The sequence below is a fragment of the Thamnophis elegans genome, chromosome 8 (assembly GCF_009769535.1).
Source record: "Thamnophis elegans isolate rThaEle1 chromosome 8, rThaEle1.pri, whole genome shotgun sequence".
Lineage (NCBI taxonomy): Eukaryota > Metazoa > Chordata > Lepidosauria > Squamata > Colubridae > Thamnophis > Thamnophis elegans.
In genome coordinates, this window is record NC_045548.1 from 45,231,936 (window position 1) to 45,255,260 (window position 23,325).

The window sequence follows — 23,325 nt, forward strand, 5'->3', positions numbered from 1 at the left end:
TTCCTACATTTCCTCCTTATTATATTGACTTTGCTTTTAAGCCTTTTGGCATTTTAGTTGTCATCATAATAGCAAACAATTAACTGATTTTCTCTAATCTCTTGTCTTTTTGTTTTCTTTTCAAATTAAAAGCCTTTAGGCATTTTTAGGCCACCCCCTTATTCAAACCTAAGGATTCTTTTCTTAAGAAAGGCATATGGAGCATAACTCCAGAGATCACTTATATTACTGTTTTTATCTATGTAAATCCTTTGAGAGTTTCTTCACAACACAATGAAGCAGCCATCTCTCTTTTCCCAGGCTTTACAAGGGCTCCCCTATGCATGCACACAACACAACAGCTCTGATGTCACTGCTTTATTGATCTGAAGAAGGGTGCTTTGTATATGCTCCTGTGTGTTGCAAAATACCTTTTTTCAAGATATTTGCACAAACTTAGTCACTGATGCTTTTGTTTGATAGCAGCAAATACTGTTTAAAATTTAACTTTAAAATTATTCACTCCAGCGAGGTAGATTCTACAGGACACCTTAAAAAAAGTATCCATATGAAGGAGGAATCCTTCTTTGGAAAGACACATAGGCAGTTAAAAAAATCTAGATGAATACTTTTGACCACTTCAAGACAGATTAGGAATTCTGGCAATAGATGGCAGGACAGGAGCTGCCACTTGACACAAATTGGGTTATTGTTATTTATTTATTTATTTATATATATATATATATATATATATATATATATATATATATATATATATATATATATATATATATATATATATATATATATATATATATATATATTTATTTTCTGAGGTTTTCGCGGGTGTTAGTATGTAGGTCTCTAGTTGTTCGGGTTTTCTCCCGCGTAGAATTGGAGATGTCTTGGCGACGTTTCGACGAAGTCACATTCGTCATCTTCAGGCTGCTGCTGACTACTTCAGGTTTGGTGTTTCCAGGAGTACTCCTGGAAACACCAAACCTGAAGTAGTCAGCAGCAGCCTGAAGATGACGAATGTGACTTCGTCGAAACGTCGCCAAGACATCTCCAATTCTACGCGGGAGAAAACCCGAACAACTAGAGACATATATATATATATATATATATATATATATATATATATATATATATATATATATATATATATATATATATAAATTCTTGTTATCATGGCCTTTAAATGGGTGAAATGCTGCATCATGGGGCAACAATTTTTGAACCAAGCTACCTCAAATGGGATAATTTACAGAATGTGTCCCAAATCCAGGACCCCTGACTCCAAGGGAATGAAATTTGGGGAAGCTTTGGTTGTATTAGTTTAATGGCTGTAGCTGCTAGACTCTGGCTTCTTCGTTTTTAATATTCTGTGACAGTTTCCCAATCCCTTACTACTTCCCCCACCCATTCCTTCCACTCACTGAAGGAAAGGGGAGGGAGGAAGGGAGGGAGGGAGGGGAAGGGAAGGTTTCCAATACTCCCTGCCAGATTCTCACAATGAAACTCAATGAGGAAGCTGGAAGGAAGTTGGAAGTTGTTTTTGTTTTTTTGCTTGCCCTTGGTCATTCTGTTTACCTGTTTAGGTAATATGTCTGATATGGTATCCCAATGGGTCTAGTATTTTTTTTAAATCATTGTGCCACCGAAAAAAGCAAAACCATTGATTTTAACAATCTCAACCTCTTTTCAAGTATAGTTATATTTCCCCTCCCTTTCACAATTTAATTTTATCCACTGTCTGTGGATACACAGATGCTTTATGTATTCATGCAAACTTTGCTCATGCCTTGGAGATTTTATACCCTTTGCATTGCCTAATTTTTATTTTGTGGAAATCTAGATTATAGATTTATAATACACGTAAGTGGTGTTTGTTTGGAAAAGAGCTAAAAAACAGGTAAGCAGCGATACAAGTCAAATATAACCAAGCCACAGGAGATATCAGGGACACTTAATACTGAAGAATGGAAATGGACATGCTTTAAAGTATATCCATTTTAAAGTTTTGCTTTTCTTTTCAATGTAAGAATGCTCATGGATAAAATTAGCCTTTCATGTAGTCTTCCTTTTTTCTCCTCCTCCATTCTTCTTTGTATGGGTGTCTATTTTCTATGTTAATAAAAAGCACAATAAAAACCATATTGAATTATGTATTTGATCAACAAAAAGCTGAATAAATTACAATCAATATTATTGTTCTGTGAGGAAAGTCACTGTGCCTCATTTCAAACTTCAGATGAGAAAATAAGCTATATCTTAAAATGCTTGCACACAATTTTTTCTTCTATATGGAAAACAGCATAAATACAATGAATTCATTTCTAAATATAAACATTTTGTATAGTATTACTAAGGCTATTGAGAAACTATAACAGTCAATGGGAGCAAAACCTACTTCCCCCTCACTGAAGGAACAATCAAATAAGAAAGAGACATCACATTCCTCTTTTCTATATAATATTCTACTGTGATATATTCAAGCAAATAAATTAAGGCAAACAGGAAGCAGTGGTGGGTTGCAGGCAGTACACCCCGGTATGGGTGTACCAGAGCCTGCCCGGAGCACCAGGTACCGCCCTCCTTATCTGTCTTTAAACCCTTCGGCACTTCTGTGCATGCACATGGTGCATACAATGCTTGCACACCCCTCTGTGGAGCAGCTGGAATGTCGCAGAAGCTTGTGAAGGTGTCGCTGGATGGTAGGACAGATGCACACACTGGGTGCATGTGTGCACGAACCGTTCACATTCATGTGGATTACGCCAGGCCCCATTGCAACGTACCGGTTGCAATGGGATCTGGAACCCACCACTGACAGGAAGGTGTTGACATGTAACTTCTATTCTACCTTATTATTCTCATTCTGCAAAGACCTATACAACACAGTTACAATACATAATAATTTACTCTAATAGGAGTTTATTCCTCATAAGTACTGGACTCGTGAAATGTATAAAGCCATAACAAATTAATACATGATACATGAAACCAAGCAGTTCACAATTTTTACAGATAGTTGACAGTATTCCAGTGGTGAAGTTAGATTACAATTTCTAGAATTCTCATCTAGTTAACAATGCAGCATGAGGAAAAATTAAAGAAAGATATAGCTTGGACTTGTTATTTATAATACTCTGATGGTATTGTCTGGGTAAGGGGAGAAATGACCATATCCTTTGCAAACATATACTCCAACTATGGTAAATTAAATGAACATTCACTTTTACAATCAATGCAGCAGAATTCTATTCAATACCTTAGTTTTGCTGAATTATGCTAGTGCTCAAATAAGACTAAGCTTGTTTCATATTTTCAGAAAGCTTTAATCAGGTTTTTCATCAGTTTGATGTTTAATAAAAATTTGCATAGTGCAATAAAATACTTAAATGTTTATGAACAGGCAATTGAAATACACAATTTACATACACAATAACACAATTAAAAATTTCACTGTGTTAAATCTATTGTATTTGTTCATGTCTCCTGAGATATATGCGGGCTCAAAACTCTCTCGCTCTATTGTACTGTAAAAGTGTTTTTTTTCCAAGATGGCTGCTCATAGGTCTGTAATGGAATGTTCTGGAAATTTGACATACATAACTAACCTGCCTTTTGTCTTCCTCCGTCTATCCCCCTCCTCATATCAATTTAATCCTACTGTAAAAACGTCACTGCATCTGATGAGGTAAGCTATAACTCAAAAAATTATATACTTTTTAATAAAATATGTTAGTCTGATATCTGCTGTTACTAAACTAAACATAACCATAGTTTTGGCAACCATAAGCTACCATGGCTACAGTGATTGATGCTTTAAGAATAGTCTCCCAATATCAGCCATCAGCCTGAGCTTCAATAACACAAAGATGTCTAAACATAGAGCTATTTTGCTATTAGTTTTGCATTAGTACTAACTTTAATATAGGGAACAATAATGCAAAAAATGTTTGAAAGCATATTGTTTGAGTATACTTTTGTTTATAGATCTTAATATGCCAGAAGTGGTAAACATGACTTCTCTTAAGTCATGTTGAAAGTCTGAGGGTTTGGTTTCAATTTCCCATAGGCACAATGTAGTTGATTACAGTAGACACTCTTCATATACTTATTGTGTTCAGAGGGAATATGTCAATTTCCCACAGCAGAAATTAGGCATACCATTTACCAGTGATGGCTAACCTTTTTTGGCTCCCGTGCCATAAGCGGGGGCAGTGCTGGGGTGGTGGTGTGCGGGCGTGGCACATCCATGCTGCTATCCTCGCGCGACACACACATACCCCACGTGGATGTGCACTCTACCAGCGCCCCTCCACTTTGGCACTAGGAGCCTGGGGAGGGTGAAAACAGCTTCCCCTGCCCCCCCCAATATCCTCCGGATGCTTCAGGAGCTTCTCCGAAGCCTCTGGAGGTTGAAAAATTGACCTACAGATAATCCCGAAGTTTGGGAATGGTTACTTCTGGTTTGGAAGGGAAGCCTCCTGAATGCTCTGGAGGGTGAAAAACAGTCCTACGAGCAAACTGGAAGGTCCATTGCTGAACTTCCAGATTGCCCTTAGGGCCGGTTTCTCACGCTCCAGAGGTTTCGAGGAAGCCCTCCGAAGGGCGAACAAACAGCTTCAAAATAAGGCCGAAGTCAGCTGGCCAGCACGCACATGCACATTGGCCAGCTGACAGGACAATGTGTGCCCTAACAATGCTCCAGGTGCTATCTGTGGCATGCATGCCATAGGTTCGCCATCACGGCCATAGACAACTCTCTATTGCAGTTACACTAGTATGTATCAAAAAATTAAACATTACTATTCTGTGTGGCACTCTACATATGAAAGTTTATTTTATTTTCATAAAATCTGGTTAGGTATTCCATCTGGAAGGAGATGATATTAGACTATACAAGCCTGATAACTCTAACACCAGCTTAAAATGAATTACTTAAATGTAATTTGAAGCATTAATACTGAAGTTAAAGAAACTCTAAAACTGCTTAGAGTAGAATGCAAATGAATCTTCTAATTGGCTTAAGAATCTATTGGCGAGAGTCGCTTTTGCTCTTAAACTAATGTAAATGCTAGAGCCCTTAAAGAGCTGCAAATTTGATTAATGATTAATATAAACAAATGAAATAATTCCAGTTTTGAAAGCTACAAGCAATATAATTTAAAGGTATTCATTGAACCTATGTTAAGGGAATTGGTGAACTTTATTAACAATTACTACTGTATATTTAAACTAGTTTCTCAATATACCCCCACAGGAATTAAGGCTATATGAAATTCAAATATATGCTACGGTGCATTTTGTTTAATGGGGATAGTGTTTGCTCTCTTTTGGGAAATAAACAGATTGCAATTTGTGTTTGAATAGGTATAGTGGAAATAACAAGACTAAAACATTTTACTGAACAAATTTAACTGTTCTGGAAACCAGGACTGATTGATTACTGACTCAATACTTATTAAAGCACACAAAAATGCAAATATCGAATATTTTGGACAACGTTATTACCAAGAGAATGACAACCTGGTGTCTTTAGCTATACTGGGGCTGCAATTTCTACTGTCACTTGTTATTACTCTATCTGCTATCTGAATCTGATGATATCTGAAATCCAAACAATCTGGAGTGCACAAGAATGCCTAACTTAACAGACTGTAACTTCACATATCCATTTGGCATACAATGCAGATATACATTGTTTCAAGTTTACAATTAGTTTAAATATTTTCAAGACAACAGCAGTATTGTCAAACATGCTAAGTCTGTTTTTACAGATGAAAGTTATACTGAATATTATTCTTAGTTAAAATCTCATGAGTTCAGTGGAATTCTATGAAAGTATATTGTGTTATTTTATAAAAGTTATAAATACAGAAACCAACCAAATTCTTGGTAAAGAATTTTGTACAGATGTGTCAAAACAGGTCTGTATTGTTATATTGGAATGAGAATGAAGTATTAAATTACCATTCTTAGGAAACATGACAATATCTCAGTATTTATCCATTCTCCTTAAATAATAAGCTATTCTCAATTGTATTTTAACAAATTCACTAAGTAATTATGCAACTATATAACTCTTTGTTATTTTTATGGCATTTAAACACATATTTTAGATGACTTTATTCATCCTAAAGTTGGCACTATTGTTGCATTTAGTAATTAAATTACTACATTTGACAGTCCTGACCAGGTCTACAATCAACCCTGACATCTCTAATGCAATGAAACAAGATGAGGAGAGTTTCAAAAAACAGTTTTTGCTTATGCAGCCACAAGTATCAGAGACATGACCTAGATGAATTGATGCAAGATAGGCTCAATGTAAAATATCTTTTAAAATATTACTTTTAAAACCAAATGGGTATGTAAAATGTGCAAAAGGAGTTTGAAAAAACATTATATCAGTGTCAATTAAAGAATGTACTGAGAAAGTTAACTCATATTTTCTTTTTTGAAATCATATTGTTCTTTGTATCTTCTAAGTCTGTGATGGAGAACCTATGGCACGCATGCCCAAAGTGGCACACGAACTTCATGTCACCTGGCACGCATGGCCTTGCCTGTTTTTCTGGGTTTCTGGAGCACATGTGTGTGCAATGATCAGATGTCCTTCGCCTGCGCGGCAGTACCAAACACTGGTGGGGGGCATGCGCGCCCCACCAGATGATTGTTGGGTGTGCATGCATGTCAGAAACCCTGAAGTTTGGCTTTTCCAGAGCGCGATCCCTTCATATGCGTGGCAGTGCCAAAAACCGCTGGCATGCATGTATGCTAGAACCTGGAAATGTGACTTTTCTGGAATGCGGCCCTGACGAGTGCATGCAACAGAGAGATGTTTTTGTGCATGCGAGTTTTTCCAATTGGTTTCTGAAAACATGCACCCTCACTGTTTAGGGGTCGTATTTATTAAGCTTAAATAAGAAAATAAATATGTATTTAAATATAAATTATATTGAATTTATATTATTGAATATTTGAAACAAGTACACCAATAGTTTTCAACAGAAACACAAATATCTCTTCATTTCTGAGTGCTCAGAGGAGAGGTATTATTTTAGATAGGACATAATAAATGTTTCGTTCTTCCATTTTCATCCCAGTTGACTTGTTACTTATCTAAAAGACTAACAAGACAAAATAACTGCTGCACAACTTTCAGAAGTGATCTAATTTTACTCCTAAACATACTTTTAAAGTATTCCTTATTAATTTTTTAACATATTATTATATAAGTAGATTTTCTTTTACTGGGGACAAATATATGAACTTAAGTAGCATAACTATAAATGGAGTAATGCCAATATTAGAAATGTGTTTGAAAAGGTGTAATGTCTAGAGGAAAGTTTCTGAATGTCATATTATTAAACCAACCCTTGTTATAGATTACCATATTCTTAAACTTTCCAGTATTTTTTTTAAAGGTAGTGGGCTTACAAGTCATATAAATTCTCATTAAGCCTGATTCAATATCTTTTAGGTAGACACAGATTTGGATTTTCTTTAGCAAAAGAATCAGGATTTATTAATTACACTTCCAGTTTGACCAGTCTAAACAGTAAATCGTGAATAATTCCTTATATTTAGCCTACAGTTAATATATAGTATGCATGAAAAACAGCTCATTCTCATTTATCTGTATGCTTTCTTCTAAAATCTTGTAGCTTAAATCCTGCATGTTTCAATTTCAATATTCACACATCAGAATTCTAGAGACAAATTCCATCCAAGTCCAAACCAGCATCATTATCTAAGTTCTAATAAAAACTTTAGAGGGCTTTAAAACAAAAGACCAAAGCTTTCCAGCAAAGTTATGGAAAAATTTACAAAATTAAGATATTAGAGAATTGATACATATTGCCGAAACAATATGCCATACTTGTTTTAGTTTAGAATGTATCTATCTGATATTCAGCAAACCATGATTATTTGCATAATATGAATCCAGACATTAAAATTTTATAGAAAAATGTTTAAGAGGTGAATTTTTCAGTCACAATTAGCTGTTAAAAAGTACAGCAACATATAATAGGAATAAAATGTAGACTGAAATACTAGTCACTATTATTGTTTGTTCCAATAATCTGACCATGATTCTTACCAAATTTGTATACTGATGTAAACTATTTAAAAAGTCTTGTAGAATATATTTAAAATTGCTACGCTTCTTCTTGCTACGTACAAGAGAAGCTAAGATCGATGTAGAGATGTGATTAACCTTTTTAATTATTTCTTTTTTCTCAATAGATTTTAGACTGTGTTTGTTAAAAAACTATACCGTGTATGGGCTCTGGGAAGTCGGGGGGGGGGGAAGGGAGGGATTTATACTATACGATGTGTTAGATTTCAATGCAATGCAACTTCACATGTATACTGTTTTTCTTTAAATTTCTCTGTAAAAATAGGAGTTTAAGTTAAGTATATTGACATATAGTGGAAATACACCAAGGGGCAGGAGGAGTGGATAGAAGAAGATGGGTAGAGAGGGTGGGAGAGAGGATGGGAGGGAAGGTGAGAAGGGGAAGCAGGGAGGGGATGGAATCGGGAGAGAGGAGTGGGTAGAGGGGGAGGGGAAGTAGGGTAGAGGGGGATGATGGTGGGAAGATAGAAAGTTGGAGGGGGGTGGAAGAAGAGTTGTACGGAGAGTGGAAGAGGTATATGGGGGTTCTATTTTTGTGGTATTGTTGACAAGAGGAATTGCTGTGATTACTGTTAATGTGTTATGGCTCCCGGCTATGCACAGTATATATGTGAGTGTATGAAAATAAAAAATGGAAAATAAAAACCCTTTTCAGTAAAATATATTTAAAATTAATTGTCTATCTGAAATGTGAACAAATGCCCCGAAAGGCTGATATAAGCTGCCACTAGAAATGTATTTGGATATTGCTTTTATAAATTATCAATAGTTTTTTAGTAAAGCAAATAAAATAAATATAAAAAATGAACAACAATGTAATTTCTAAAGTGTTTAATTTTGAAATCGAGTAGGTAGCTAAAAAGCTGTAAGTCATTAGTAATGTAGCTGCATATATATGCCAATAATGTTCTAGGACTCCCAGATATATGGAACTGAAAACATTAAAATAATCAAAGCAAAATAGATTTATTATCATTATTTTATAGGAGTCTTCAAACTATGACCATTTGTTTAATGACAGTTCAAAGTTACAATGCCTCTGAAAAAGTATTTATCACACTACCCACTGGTCACGAGATCATAAGTAGGGTACGTGGCAACTGGATAATATTACAAACCAGTTGCATATCCTGGAATTAAATGGAGTTGCAATTTTTTACAATTTTGGGCCAACAATACCCATAGGGAAGGTGGATTAACGTAACTTATGATTCACTTAATGATCACTGTAAAAATAGTTGAGAAATCAAGCCTGACTTAACTTATGACCACAACAACTTATGACTGAAATTCCTGGTCCCACTTGTAGTTGTACGTCAAGAAGCACTTCTATTTATGCACATCTGTATTTACTATTAGATTAATGATGAGAGCTAAATAGGCTTGAAATAGATCTATACTAGTCCTCCCTTTATTTATTTATCAGCACAAATGCACACAAATTAACAAAGGCGATAGTAAAAAATAATGGTTTTCTGTCGTGATGGTCCCTTGTGATGAGCCAATCGACAGAGAAAGGAAGCAGTATGCTCCCTCCCATATTTGGGCATACCAGGGGTTGTGACACTAAATACATACCTATTTCCCTGGCCTAGCTGATAAAGGAAGAGATCCTGTGGCTTAGTGGCTAATATAACTGCCTGATATGTAATACACGCCCAGGTTTGATTCCCATTAAGGTATGGCTAGCTGATGAGAGCTAAATAGCTTGAAATAGATCTATACTACTACTCCCTTTATTTATTTATCACACAAAATGCAACAATGTATGTATGTATGTATGTATTATGTTAATGTATGTATGTATGTATGTATGTATGTATGTACCAAAGTAGCAAACACCTAGATGTATGCCAGAGTATCAGAAATTCATTCTCCTGGGATAGAATATGCAAATTCAAACAGGGCAGTTATGTTGCAAATCTGTTGCAAAAATATGCATATTATTACAGTTTGTTATAAATTTTAGCACTGGAATCTTCAGAAGATTTTGAAATGTTCACGATATGTTGTGTGATTGGCAATACATTAATTACAATAATTTATTCAATCTTATTTTACTTACCCTCTAACTCCTATTTCTTATTTCCTTTAATCATATATACTTATATATAATTCAGGCTAAGATACATGCTTATGATTAAAGAAAACTGAGCTAAGAAAGCTATATTATGAATTTGCTAGACTTTAACCATACCACACAAATTCCTCTGTTTTGTTAGGCAATGCTGTTTGTGCTGAAACAACCCAAATGAAGAATTACAATCCAAGTACTTTAATGCAGAAAAGGGCAGCTTATAGGAGGAAGAAAGGGGTTTTTGTTTTTTACTTTTCTTCAATTTTAAATCATCCTGCTTGCAAGAAATACAATGGATTGATGGATTGGAGGGTATATCATCTGTTTTCCAATTCAGAAAAGCACGTCTCTTCCTGAACCAATTTAGAATTTTGGCACATTATGGCCACAACAAAAGGTTGTTCCATTATTATTGAGTGCAAAAGTATGAATTAGCAATTTGAAACAAATTAGAAGTGAAGATTTTGATAAATTTCTTGGCGCAAGACCTTGCCTTTTAAAAGATGTACTGGCTTGTTTCTTGGCAAGTTTGTGAAACTTATTCAGATGAACTAAAGCAGCTCTATCCAAAATATGTATTAACTTAAAAAATCACATTTTAATTTAATGTTCCTTTTTGTAGATTTTAGTGTATTTTGATTACCTTCATCAGATGTCTATGATATTTCCTATCAAACTGTGAAACTGCAAACTAATTACCTACACTCAATGCATGAGGTCATGGTGGCACCATGGATAGAATGCAGTACTGCAGGCTAAACTCCTTGCTCACTACAGGAGTTCGATTCTGAGCAGTTCAAGGTTGACTCAGCCTTCAATCCTTCCGAGGTTCCAGATTATTGCGGGCAATATGCTGGTACTAAACCGCTGAGATAGGGGCTCAAAAAGCACTATGAAGTGGTATATACCGTATTTTCAGAATATAAGACGTATCTTTTTTCTTCAAAAAAAGAGGCTGAAAATCTGGGTGCGTCTTATACATCGAATACAGCATTTTTTGCCTTCCCGAAGCCCTGCCCCCTTCACCAAAAATGGCCGTAGCTAGCCTTATGAAGGTTTTCAGAGAGCTCCTGGGGGCTTGGGGAGAGCAGAAATGAGCAAAAAAATGGCTTTTTTGCTCCTCCCCAGACCTCAGCAGCACTCTATAACCCTTCATAAGGCTATGCATGCATTTTTTGACAAAAAACAGGCCATATTTTGCTGTTTTCTGCACCCATAGGAGCATCTGCAAGCCCCAAACCCCTGGCTATTCATGCCTTTTATTTGAAAAAAAAACCAGGTCTTTGTTTCATGAAAAATGGCCGTTTTTCAGAGGTTTGCAGAGTGCAAAAACTTTTTGTTTTTCCTTTTGGAAGCTCTTTAACTGATGAGAATTACACTGATCAAGTGCTGTGCCAGCAGAAACAAGTCTTAAGGTTTGTCAGCAATTCCTTCTCCAGCACATGGATAAATACATCTGGAAACATCTACCAACCAACCTACTCTCTCGGTCTCGCCCTTACCGTACCTACTGTATTTCTCTCTCTCTCTCTTTCTATATTTCTCTCTCTATCCCTTACCTACCTACCTACCTACCTACACCCACCTCTCTCTCTTCTACCTACGTACTGTAATTCTCTCTCTCTATCCCTCTATCTATCTACCTACCTACTCTCTCTCTCCTGACTTATCTACTGTATCTATCTATCTATCTATCTATCTATCTAGTCTATCTATCTATCTATCTATCTATCTATCTATCTAGCTATCTATCCCTATTTCTCTCTCTCTAGCCCTTTATCTACCTATCTACCCACCTACCCCTCTACCTACCTACGCTACCTACCTACCCTACCTACCTACCTACCTACCTACCTACTGTATTGCTTTTTCCTTCTCTCCCACTCTATCCCTCTATCTACCTAGCCTACTTTTTTTTTAAATTGCCTCTTCATAGCTTTGGTGCGTCTTATACTCCAGTGCGTCTTATACTCCGAAAAATACAGTACGTGTAAATGCAATTGCTAACCCAAGGCTCTGCTTTAGGGCCCAGTACCCTTCACATCTTCATCAATGATTTGTATGAAGGAATATGGGGAACTCATCAAATTTGCAGATGACACCAAGCTGGCAGGAATAGCCAACACTCCAGAAGACAGGCTTAAGATACAGAAGGATCTTGACAACTTAATATTGGTCACTATTTAATAAAATGAAATGCATGGTGAAAAGAGTAAGGTTCTACATTTAGGCAAGAAAAACAAATGCACAGGGACAATATAGTGTTTACCTTGCTCACAGTAGTAACTGTGAAAGGGGATCTTGGAGTCCTAGCGGACAACCATTTAAATATGAGCCAGCAGTGTGCAGCAGCTGCCAAAAAAGCCAACACAGTTCTAGGCTACATAAAGAGAGAGATAGAATCAAGATCACATGAAGTGTTAATACCACTTATAATGCCTTGGTAGGCCCACACTTGGAATACGGGCATTCAGTTTTGGTCACCACAATGTAGAAAAGATGAGGAGACTCTAGAAAGAGTGCAGAGAAGAGCAACAAAGATGATTAGGCACTGGGGACTAAACATATGAAGAACGGTTGCAGGAACTGGGTATGTCTAGTTAATGAAAAGGATAGGGGAGACATGATAGCAGTGTTCCAAGTATCTCAGGGGTTGCCACAATAGAGGGAGACAAGATATTCTCCAAGAGTGTAGAACAAGAAGCAATAGGGTGGAAACTAATCAAGAAAAAAAAGAAGCAATTTAGAACTGAAGAGAAATTTCCTGACAGTTATAACAATTAATCAATGGAACAGCTTGCCCCCAGAAGTTGTAAATGCCCCAACACTGTAAGTCTTTAAGAAGATGTTGGGTAGCCATTTGTCTGAAAGGGTATAAGGTTTCCTGCCTAGTCGGGGGGTTGGACTAGAAGACCTCCAAGGGGTCCCTTCCAACTCTGCTATTGTATTGTATTGCTTTTACTTATTTTACAGCCCACTCTTGAACTCTGGGGAGTGAACAGTGGAACAAAGACAATACAATAATAAATCTGTAACTTCTACAAAAATCCTAATAAAACTATTTAAGAGACCCTATTAACTTGATCCAAACTTTGAACTTACCCTCCTCCAAAGCTTCCAGAAAAATGGGCTACTACACATGAATGTACTTCATGGACTTCTAAAGGAGGATGAGGGGAAGAAAGAGAGAGACTGAAATGGCATACAATGACCAAATTGAGAAGGGAAATTATATTCTGACAAGGTATTACTTGATATAAACTAGTGTTATACTATAGTGCTTTAAATACAACAATTCAGCACTCTGCATTGGGTCTGGAAACCTACTAGCAACTAATGCAGCAACTTATAAATAGATGTCATCCTTCACTTGTTGGACTAATTCATCACCACTCTAGCTGATCCATTCCCTACCAGCTGTTACCTTCCATCTCTAGAGGCAACCCTGTGTAAGGTAGGACTATAGCTGGTGAACCAGCCAAACCTTCCATGTTCTATTCAAAATTGCCCAGGAGGAACACTTAGTCATGGACTAACTCATTCAGGTAGAGAACAACTCAATCCAAAATAATTACAGGAATCACTATTGTTAGGGTGCAATCTGAATAACAATTCCATCTTGAATGGGTTTAAATAAGCTTATTTTACCACATTTTGATCCTCATAGTTTCCAAGCACTGATTCAGGATTTCAACAATATTCCTAGGGTTGGCAAGGTATGGCTAAATGCTAGCAGAACATTCTTGTATGGTGAATGTAGAAAGTCTATACACCTTTGTTGAAATGCCCAGTAAAAAATGTAAAAAATCAGACCAAGATAAATCACTTCTGTGTTTTTTTTTTACCTTTAAGCTATAGAATTGAAAAACAAACTGAAATATTTTCGAGGGAAAAAAATTAAAAACTTAACATGATTGCATAAGTGTGCACTCCCTTAAATTACCATATTTTTCGGACTATAAGATGCTCCAGACTATAAGATTCACTGTCTCTGCCTTCCAGCAATTTGCCTCCTTACAGCAAACAGCAAGGTCAGCTTCAGCACAGCCTGATTTAGCATGAGCAGCTGATTGGCAATTGGACTTGCCTCCCAGAATACTGCCTATCAGCTGTTCCAGGCTGCAGAGATCACCACCATGCATCGCTGCTGCAACCTATCGCCACCTCTGCATGTCCCATATTTGGCTTCCATATGTTCCATTTTCAGCCTCCATGCATCCCATTTTTGGCCTGTTCCAGGTGGTGGGGATAGGCAGTGGTGGTGATCCCCGCCGCATAGAATGGGCCCAAAATGGGACGTGTGGAGGCCAAAAACGGGACGCACTGTGGCAGAAAATGGGCGTGCAGAGTCAGTGACAGGCAGCAGCAGCGATGGACGGTGATGGCGATTCCCGCAGCCTGGAACAGCTGATAAGCGGTATTCCAGGAGGCAGGTCCAACCACAAATCGGCTGCTCATGCAAAGTCAGGCTGTGCTAAAGCTAACCAGGCTGTTTGCTGTAAGGAGGCACATTGCTAGGAGGCAGAGGATGAAGGGTGGGGGTCAGTGGGTAGGTGGGACTTCATTCTATCTATCTACCTACTTCATACAACATTCGCTGTATAAAACACAGGCATTTCCACCCACTTTTGGGGGAAGTCCATCTTATACACTGAAAAACACGGTAATACTTTCTTGAAGCACATATTGATTTTATGATAGTATTCAGTCTTTTGGGGTAGAAGCCTTATCAGCATGACACATTTCCTTTCAAAACCACTTCAAAACTGTTAGATTGCAAGGACATCTCCTGTGCACAGTCTTCTTCAGTTCATCCCAGATTTTCAGATGGATTCAAGTCTGGGCTCTGGCTAGGCCATTCCAAAACTTTGATCATCTTCTAGTGAGGGCATTCGTTTGGGTTGTTTTTTTTTTTTTTTTTTTTTTTTGAGGTATGGTTTGAGTTTTTGTCATGTTGAAATTGAAATTTCTCTTCATCTTTAGCATTTTAGCAACTTTTGTGCCAAAATTGAATGATATTTGTACTGTTCATAATTCCTTCTACCCTTAACTAAAAGTTAAAGCGCTTTCTAGCTGAAGAAAAGCAGTCCCAAAGCATAATGCTACCACCATGCTTCACTGTGGATATGGAATACTTCTGGTGATGCAGAATGCCGTTTAATGGGCCAAACATACTTTTTGGAATTATGTCGAAAAAGTTCAACCTTGGGCTCATCCGATTGAAACACATTTTCCCATATGCTTATGTCAGACTTGATGTAAGCATTTGCAAAATGTAGCTGGGCTTGGGTATTTTCTTTGTTAGAAAATGCTTCCTTATTGACATCCCATGGCCCAGTCATATGAACGATACAGGAGATTGTTGTCGCATGTAATACACAACCAGTACTCCTTTAGGTTGCTGTAGGCCTCTTGGACCAGTTTTCTTCTTCGTTTTTTAAAAATCGATTTTGAAGGCATATCCAATTCTTGCTAGTATCACTGTTGTGCCATATTTTCTCCACTTAGTGATGACTGTCTTCACTATGTTCCATGGTATATCCAATGCCTTGGAGCATTTTTTGTACCTTCTCCTGACTGGTATCTTACAACAAGATCCCTTTGATGCTTTGTAAGCTCTTTACAGAAGATGGACTTTGCTGTAAGAGGCAACTGAGTAAATGCAAACAAAAAAAAAACCCTTCTGGAACAGTTGAAATTCATATGGGCTTAATTAGAGTCACTTTAATTGATGGCGGCTGTGTACTGACTATTTAGCATCAATTTTAATATGACTGGTTAAAACTGAACATAGCCATATCCCCACTTATAAGAGGGTGTGAACATTTTGCAGCCATATTATTCAGATTTTTTATTATGTTTTCCCCCTAAAAGATTTCAGCTTCTTTTTCAATTAAACTGTAATTTATACATTATATTGAAGGTCGAAAGAATCCTGAAGTGATTTACCTTGATCTGATTTTTTTGCATCTCAAAAAAACTGGCATTTTAATAAGTGTGGGCAGACTTTCTATATCTACTATATGTTCTTCTGGAATTCACAACATATTCTCACAAATACAAATATTAAGCAAAATTATACAAAACTAAAACCTTTTCAGCAACTTGTATTGCTACCAATACAATACTGAGTTTACTGGAACAAGCATACCTCAAATACATGACATAACGCTGAATAGCAGATGTTTCATACAGGTAGTCCTTAACATACAGCTAGTCACATAACTATTAGAAGTTATGACAGACTTGAAAACATTACTTACACCTGTCCTTGAAGTTACTTCATCATCCCTACTGATTATAGCATCCCACAATCACATTTTGCAACCTTTTGCTGTTTTTTCCATTAGATGAACTGGATTTGGAGTTACCACCATGTGAATTCTTTAATGACCAAGTGACTTACTTAATGACCACAATGACTTTCTTAATAACATTGTAAATATGGTCATAAAATCAAATCCAGTCACCTGGTGACTTGACTTACAATTGCAACGCTGTACAACCAAAATTCTGGGCTCAATTGTGGCTGTATGTTAATGATTACCTGTAATGCTTTGTGTTACATTTGTGGTGCAATTCTTACACAAGTAAATTGTTTCAGCAGTGCAAACCACAAACCTGGAGACTTAATCTTGGGATTACAGTTGCACAGAAGTAATAGAACGTGTCGATTCGCAAACATTAGACAGTATACAAACCCATAAGCATTTCAGAGCAAATAAAGTACTTTTGTATATGAACATAGCATAATCTCAACTGATGATTTCTAATCAAACTATTAACAAGCAGTGTAGAAGAAATATTGGGATGGACTGGAGCACAATGATACATCATTAATTAAAAATATCAACAACTCTTTGCTCAATACATTGTCAAATGCATAAATATTAAATTAACTAATTTCATAAAGAAGATACTCATTGTTTTCACTATGAATTCCAACTCAGCTGCAATATCACACCAAGCTAACAGATAAACAGAGCTAGAAAATTAAGTTTTCTGAAAGCCAAAGAAAATCTGGCTTTCATCCAGAATCAGTGTCATTATCTCTCTGTATTTAATTAGCACCAGTTACTGTCAAGCAGTCACTTGGGTAGCTCTTTCACTATCTTCATTCAGACACTGGAGACAAATCTGCCTTCATCTAGTCATTTGGAGATGGTAGAGATGATTGCCAGTTTTTGTTATCACCCACTCTTCTAGGTAATATAATACCATACAGTAGAAAATAGCAACCACAATCAGAATCCTGTATATCAAAAACTTGAAAAACACTGTTATTATTCATAAAATTAAAGTTCATTTTCTAAAAATCCTAAGACAAAAAAGTGTAGGCTTTAAATATCTACTTTAGATGGTGCAAGAGTTTGATCTTTCTTTTAATAGAATACTTTAAATAACAGAAAATTTCTGATTTTTTTTTTACACACTGCTTTTAATACTACTTTCAGATTCAAAAATAATGGGACACAGGCAAAACATAAGACTCATCCGTCCGGTGCTTTATACTATGCTTTATATCATAGCTAATCATGTTTACATTTGATGGAAAGATGATGATGGTTCAAATATAAAGGCTGAGTAACAATAGGACCCATTAGAAGAAGAAGAAGAAAGACTAGCCTAGGGAAGCAACCGGAAGGGGGGAAAAATCACTGATGGGATGAGAAAGCAGTGGGAAGCACTGTGCTTTGACAAGACAAAATCATAACACAATAACCTAAAAAAGATTATAGTAATTGTGAAAAGGACAAACAATTCCTATATGCCTATGCTGCTACTACTCTGAAACTTTTTGTTCAGCCACAAGCCTGCATGAATCTTACCTTGTTTTCAAGTGGAGCTGGTAAAAACAAAAGCTTGGAAAAGTGATAGTAAATTCTATTCCAGGCATGCTGGTGGTAGACATTGACCTCTAGTTAGACAGGCAGTAATCTATTTGTAACTAAACCAAGTCATTCTCTCTAAAGCCACATAAATTTATATAAAGGGAAATTGTGCAAATGTAAACAAAAATAATCTGACTATATTTATATTTAAATAGTTACTGTTTATTGTTTCTTCTATATTTTGTTCAGTGGTGAAATCTAATTTTTTTTGCTACCCCTGATTTTGTCAGGGGTAGAATGTTGATTGAGCCATCAGAAACTCTTCTGATGGATTACTCTTAATCCATCAGATATAACCCCAAGACAAGGGCATTATCTTTGAAAACAGGGTGATACTTTTTTTATTCATTTCATTGTCTGCCTGCAGAGTTTTAAAGATTTACAATTTTTTTAAAAGGTCTGAAATGAAACTGAAATTGTAAAACTTTCACAATAAGGTGTAATTACATAAACTCAAAATACAACTTTGAGGAAGCTAATGCAAGCTTTTTAAAAAAGTGCCTCACTTCAACAAAGCTGCCAACAAAGCATACCTTGATGCTGTTGTCAGACTTCCAGTCCAACAGGCAGGACTGGAACCAATTAGCCAAGCTCACATGAGATAAGACTTTCTGATAAGTTACTTGTACTGAAAAAAAGACTCAAAGCCATAATGAAATATATCTAATGATTGCTATGTTTCAAGAGCAAGCTCTATGAAATAGGCTACCCATCTCCTCTCTTGTGTGAAAAGGTTGGTTTTCATCTGTCCCTTGTTTTGCAATGGTCAGATTTGATTTCATATTAAGGAATGTGTAAGAACTAACTTTTACACCTGCTTTGCAAAGCAACAGCAGGATTTTTTACTAAAGCCAAAACAAAATAATTGCAATATTTTGCTTTGGATTCTGTTTTAGCGTTCCTTCTTAGAGCTTCCACTACAGAAAAAAACTGATAGGAACTTTCTTTGGCAAGAGTGGTAAGAGAAAGATAATGGAGCCAGGTACTCCATCATTAGGACCTCAAGACTGGATATCTCCACTTCAGACTCTACAAGGTGAGGAAAGATGGCCAGTCCCAAGGACTCCAGGCATGAATCAAAAGGATTCCTAAGGGAGAGTCCAAACATGTGGTAGGAAATCTATTTCAAGGCCTGCTTTTCAATTTGACTTAGTTAATAAGTCTTTTTATTATGTGACTATATGAAACCTCTTTTCAACATAAAAAACCTAGATGAGAATGAAAACACAACATGAACTATTTTTTGTGGAACACTTCATTCCATATGCTTCATTCCTGATAATGATAACTTAATAAAGACAACTTACCAAGACTCAATGAGACAGTTAAATCAGTACTGGCTGTATATTTGAAAACTTCAATCTTCAGATACATCTCAAGCTTGCTATAAACAAAACAAAGAAAAAGACAATAAATTCACATCAAATTCTATTGCTTATTTTATATTGCCACATTACTTTTTTGTCACTCTAAAGTAGCAGTCCTCAACCTTTGTCACTTGACAGCCTCCTGAAGGTGGGGCAGGAGAACCAGACTGTGAGAACGGTGGGCTGTGCACACGTACCTGCTTGCCACTTGCACAGTCCGACTGAAAATAGGCCATAGCCCGGTAGTAAACTGTGGTCCAGAGGCTGGGGACCCCCTGCTCTAAAGTGCTATAAAATGACCCTTTTCTTTATAATTTAAGCCACCATTTGTAAAGGATATTATTCTCTTTTTTCCCCAATGTTTTCTGTGTGGAAATCATTTACATGTAAAGAAATTTTAGCTTTAAAAAGCCAACCCAATGCAGGGTTTCATATTGCAAGCAACAAAGTCTCTTCAATAGAGCATTTAAAAGAACGATGTACAAGCATTAGTTACATCCAACCAGCTACACTCTGCTCTAATAAGAGCAATTTATTGATGCAGTTGAGCATGCTTATTATATTTAACCTGCTTAAAATTAACTCAGAAAATAGACTTAATCAAATCATTCTCCAGATAAACATTTTATGACATCAAAAAGTTAAATATCCTTCAGTACAGATATCTGGAAAATTTAGTATGATAAATATTGATAAAAACTAAGAACCTAGTTTCTAACTATTAAAAGTCAAGTTCCTATAATTATAGCATTTAGTAACAATTTTTAGTATTCCAATCATCATTGCATGAAAAACCTAGAGATTATTTTATCTGTTTCAGAACAAAACTGTGGCATACTGGCAAGTATTTTTAAAAAAGTTGGCTTATAGGCACTAAAGCTAAAACTATATTTTAAAAATAGCCAAAAATTCATGAAATTTCAGTAATTTCATTGCCAAATATTTCAAAAAATACTGGTGTCCTCTCCAATTTTTCAATAGGGAATACAAGTTATTAATTTTTTTAATATGACTTTCTACAATTTATATTTAGATGGAGACTCTACAGACTATTAAGAGATGTTATATTGATAGTCCTCCCATGGCACAATGGCTTGAACCCAAGTAACCAAGAAAACCAAGTTATATTCTCTTCCTCAAAGATATGGACAAGCGTATGAAAAGGTGTATAGGAAGACATGAACAGGGGGGAAAAAATGTGGAATCTATATTTTTCTAACATAAAGCATACAAAAATATTCCATGTGCAGAAACTAGTCTTCATATGCAGAAATGTGAGATCTAACAAAACATTTGAATCAGTAAATAAATGACTATAACTCATCTACACTTTAAGCATACGGTAAAAGTCCTATTGAAAAAAATAAGCATGCATAAGATTGCAGCCTTTTCTATATTCAGTTCAATGGATTGCCAAACCTAACTACACTGCTCAAAAAAATAAAGGGAACACAAAAATAAGACAACCTAGATCTGAATGAATGAAATATTCTTATTAAATACTTTGTTCATTACATAGTTGAATGTGCTGACAACAAAATCACACAAAAATTATCAATGGAAATCAAATTTAGCAACCCATGGAGGTCTGGATTTGGAGTTACACTCAAAATTAAAGCGGAAAAAAAACACTACAGGCTGATCCAACTGATGTAATGTCCTTAAAACAAGTCAAAATGAGGCTCAGTGGTGTGTGTGGCCTCCACGTGCTGGTATGACCTCCCTACAATGCCTGGGCATGCTCCTGATGAGGTGGCAGATGGTCTCCTCGCACAACTGGACTAAAGCATCCCCCAACTCCTGGACAGTCTGTGGTGCAACGTGGTGTTGGTGGATGGAACGAGACATGATGTCCCAGATGTGCTCAATTGGATTCAGGTCTGGGGAATGGGCGGGCCAGTCCATAGCATCAATGCCTTCGTCTTGCAGGGACTGCTGACACACTCCAGCCACATGAGGTCTAGCATTGTCTTGCATTAGGAGGAACCCAGGGCCAACCGCACAAGTATATGGTCTCACAAGGGGTCTGAGGATCTCATCTTGGTACCTAATGGCAGTCAGGCTACCTCTGGCGAGCACATGGAGGGCTGTGTGGCCCCCTAAAGAAATGCCACCCCACACCATTACTGACCCACTGCCAATCCGGTCATGCTGGAGGATGTTGCAGGCAGCAGAGCGTTCTCCACGCATCTCTAGACCCTTCACATCTGTCACATCTGTCACATGTGCTCAGTGTGAACATGCTTTTATCTGTGAAGAGCACAGGGCGCCAGTGGCGAATTTGCCAATCTTGGTGTTCTCTGGTAAATGCCAAACGTCCTGCACGGTGTTGGGCTGTAAGCCGGTTCCACCACAAACCGCGATGCCCTTATCCGCGCCGACATAAGTGCGGAGGCAAATCCGCGGCGTCTGAAGCGCTAAGAAAAAACGACCCTACCGCTGCGACAACAGTGCGGTGACAGAAGGGCGTTCTGCATGCTTCGTTCTTTGCCTCCAAAGTACCCTCCTCCTCCAGCTGACAGCGGCAGCGGGCACGGGGCAAAGCGGGCTGCCCAGCAGCAGCAGCCCGCGGGAAGGGTCCAGCTCAGCCGCGGGGGCAGCAGGAAGCGGAGGAGGATGCGGCAGCGGCGGCAGCTGAGGCTCTCGCGGGCCGGCAAAGCGGCTTGCCCGGCGGAGGCAGGCTGCCCTCTTCTTCCTCAACAACATCTCCTTGGATGGCGGCCTCCGCCGCCGGCGCCTCCCCTGGAGGAAGAGCAGGCGGCGGCGGCGGCGGCTGAGGCTCTCCCGGGGCCGGCAAAGCGGCTTGCCCGGTGGCGGCGGCCGCCCATCCAAGGATATGTTGAGGAAGAAGAGGGCGCCTGCCTCTGCCGGGCAAGCCCGCTTCGCCGGCCCCGGGAGAGCCTCAGCCGCCGCTGCCGCTGCGTCCTCCTCCGCCGCCAGCGTCGGCGGCCCTGCTCGTGCCCCCCGTGGCTTCCTGCTGCCCCCCGTGGCTGTGCTGGACCCTTCCCGCAGGCTGCTGCTGCTGCTGTGCAGCCCGCTTTGCCCCGTGCCCGCTGCCGCTGTCAGCTGGAGAGGATGGCTACCTTTGGGCAAAGAACGCCCTTCTGTCGCCGCGCTGTTGTCCCCGCGGTGATGACGTGCGGTGATGACGTCGCAACTTTACGACGCGATTTAATCTCCGCTATTTTGCGTAGCGCGGTTTTGTCGTGCCACGCAAGCACAACCCCCACCTGTAGACGTCGGGCCCTCATACCACCTTCATGGAGTCTGTTTCTGACCATTTGAGCAGCCACATGTACATTTGTGGCCCGCTGGAGATCATCTTGCAGGCTCTGGCAGTGCTCCTGCTGTCCCTCCTTGCACAAAGGCGAGGTGGCGGTCCTGATGCTGGCGTGTTGCCCTCCTAAGGCCTCCTCCATGTCTCCTGATGTACTGGCCTGTCTCCTGTAGCGCCTCCATGCTCTGGACACTACGCTGACAGACACAGCAAACCTTCTTGCCACAGCTCGCATTGATATGCCATCCCAGATGAGCTGCACTACCTGAACCACTTGTGTGGTTGTAGACTCTGTCTCATGTTACCACTAGACTTTAAGCATCGCCGGCATTCAAAGTGACCAAACCATCACCCAGAAAGCATAGGAACTGAGAATGGTCTGTGGTCACCACCAGCAGATCCACTCCTTTATTAGGATGTCTTGCTAACTGCCTATGCTTTCCATCTGTTGTCTATTCAATGTGCACAACAGCATGTGAAATTGATTGTCAATCAATGTTGCTACCTAAGTGGACAGTTTGATTTCACGATGTGTGATTGACTTGGCGTTACATTGTGTTGTTTAAGTGTTCCCTTTG

At 38.2% G+C, this 23,325-nt stretch overlaps 1 protein-coding gene across 1 annotated transcript in view; it reads right to left on the reverse strand.

Annotated features, from left to right (window-relative positions):
• Positions 1–23,325, reverse strand: part of NCOA2 (nuclear receptor coactivator 2) — a 132,671-nt gene that overhangs the window by 99,373 nt on the left and 9,973 nt on the right. The window contains 1 exon segment of the mRNA XM_032222794.1: positions 19,411–19,487. The gene's annotated coding sequence lies outside the window, so the exon portion shown is untranslated.